Source organism: Gymnoscopelus braueri (genome assembly GCF_963280865.1).
Source record: "Gymnoscopelus braueri genome assembly, chromosome: 23".
NCBI lineage: Eukaryota > Metazoa > Chordata > Actinopteri > Myctophiformes > Myctophidae > Gymnoscopelus > Gymnoscopelus braueri.
The window spans coordinates 7,045,371-7,048,346 of NC_137625.1; positions in this window are offsets into that span (position 1 = coordinate 7,045,371).

Below are 2,976 nucleotides of genomic sequence, written 5' to 3' on the forward strand. Positions count from 1 at the left end.
TGTGAAAATGGTGCCATTTCTTCTGCAGGCCTTGCATGGCAATCGGACACTGCATTCATGATTTGAGGCATTTTGTTCAAAAAATGTGTTTAGCTAAATTAGACCTGCTGGTGGCGCTATAACAGGCCAATGTGAAAAGGGTGGCATTTCTTCCTCGGCCTTGTGGGAATGTGTGTTAAAAATGTCACAGAAATCGCACGTTGCGTTCATGATTTGAGGCATTTTGTTCAAACGGACCTATCCAGCAAACTTTGGAAGCCAATGTTGGCCAATTAGGATGGAATATGAAATATCGGACACTTCCATCTTGATCACATGACTATAGAGATACTGTGTACCGATTTGCGTGATTTTTGGACAGAATGTGAAGGAGTAATAGCAAAAAAATTGTTTTCCAAAAGTCAGCCTCCTGGTGGCGCTCTAAAAGGCAGATGTGAAAAATGCATGGCAAAGGTTTTTCCTTTACCTCTAGGGAGAATGCTTGCAAAGTTTCACGCAGATCCGTGCAGTTATAGTTAGTTATAGGCCTGTTATAGCGCCACCATGAGGCTGATTAAAAAAAATTCAAGTGGCATTTCTTCCTCGGCCTAGTGGGAATGTGCGTGTGCAATTTTATGGAAATGGCAAGCTGCGTTCATGATTTGAGGCAGTTTGTTCAAAAAGGACCAATCCTGCAAACTTTGGAAGCCAACCTTAGCCAATGAGGATGGAATATGGTAAATCGGACAGAGAGATCACATGACTATAGAGATACTGTGTACCGATTTGCATGACGTTTGGTTAAAAGCTGTAGGAGTAATGGGAAAAAATGGGTTTTGCACAAATCGGCCTCCTGGTGGCGCTATAACAGGCCCATGTGAAAAACGTGGGGCAGAGGTTCTGAATTGGCATCCAGGGAGTGGGTGTGCACAGTTTCGCAGCGACTGGGCCAACGGTGCCGGAGATTAGCTGCTAACGGACAGACAGGACGGACGGACACACGGACGGACACACGGACGGACGGACAGGGGGTAAAACATACTCTCTCGCCATGCCTTTCGGCCTGGCGGAGACAATAAACAACTACACTTTTGTGTGAAAATTATTCTTCTGCCCCTAACCACATGAATGCAGATGATTGATGCATTTTTATGAAACTTTGTAGTATGCCCCCCCCCCCCCCCACATATAAGGCAGAACATTGTTACATACAATAATGTTGGCATACTTGTCAAACACAGCAGACAACAATCATGGGTAAAGGAAACAACGCCTCCTCCAAATTGAGCGGCTTCCTATAATATTGAGCAGTACCTTGCTAATTGTTTAGCCCTCCTTTTAGAGAGGCCGGCCATTTGAAGGCCCCTCACAACCAACCTGTGCCCTATAGGCTACCAAAGATAAAAAACAAAAGTTTACATCTGTAGCCTAGCTGTGAGTGAGAACACCTCCCTATGGTTTTCATTAACAGCAATGACATCAGGGGTGTTAGCTGAAATGTTACAGAACACAGAATCATCATTACACAGGCTAAACATGTTGTAATGTTAGAGAACACAGAGTCATCATTACACAGGTTAAACATGTTATAATGTTAGAGAACACAGAGTCATCATTACGCATTCTAAACATGTTGTAATGTTAGAGAATCATTACACAGGCTAAACATGTTATAATGTTAGAGAACACAGAATCATCATTACACAGACTAAACATGTTGTAATGTTAGAGAACACAGAGTCATCATTACACAGACTAAACATGTTGTAATGTTAGAGAACACAGAGTCATCATTACACAGACTAAACATGTTGTAATGTTAGAGAACACAGAGTCATCATTACACAGACTAAACATGTTGTAATGTTAGAGAACACAGAGTCATCATTACGCATTCTAAACATGCTGTAATGTTAGAGAACACAGAGTCATCATTACACAGGCTAAACATGTTGTAATGTTAGAGAACACAGAGTCATCAATACATAGGTTAAACATGCTCGGCTTCACAGTAGAATGCTTATACAGCATGATGGAGGACCTGAAAATAGAAGTGATATCTTTTTATATCAAATCCACTATTCTGTCATGCCTACTTACGTAGAGTCCCCTGTATACATGGCACCCATTTAAGATGTGGGACATGGTTTCAGCTATATGTTCATGACCATGATGTATACAGTGAGGAGCATGGTTGCCTGGAAACCAGATGGAGAGGTTAAGTTTAGATGGTAAAACCTGCAACCTCGCTTTCAGAGTAAAGACAACAATGCACTCGTCTAAAGCAACATTTTTGAACACAGAGAGAGAGACAGAATGGACAGCAGGGAGACATGCAGTCTTCAGAGAGAGAGACAGAATGGTCCGCAGCAGGGAGACATGCAGTCTTCAGAGAGAGAGACAGAATGGTCCGCAGCAGGGAGACATGCAGTCTTCAGAGAGAGAGACAGAATGGACAGCAGGGAGACATGCAGTCTTCAGTGAGAGAGACAGAATGGTCCGCAGCAGGGAGACATGCAGTCATCAGACAGAGAGACAGACAGAATGGACAGCAGGGAGACATGCAGTCTTCAGACAGAGAGAGAGACAGAATGGACAGCAGGGAGACATGCAGTCATCAGAGACAGAGACAGAATGGACAGCAGGGAGACATGCAGTCTTCCCTTGCAGCCTCAGCTCGGTCCAATGCTGCCGCTGCCTTTGCTGTTGTGCCCATAAGAGGCGACCTCGGGCATTAGTCAGTGGGAGTTGGTGTTCTGCTCCACACTCATAGATGCTCTGACAGAGATACTGGAGTCAGATATAAAGTCCTCCGAGACAGCCATCGCCTCAGAGTTAGACCCTACCCACTTTAAAGTAACATCAGCCCAACAGCACAGATCGTTTAAGTCCGACCAGTCTGACCACACACCGAAGCCGGGGGAGCGACTGTCCAGCTTTCCACTAAGTTTCCTCCTGAAGCCTATAGGAAGCTATGATCAGAGCCACCTGCCAGGG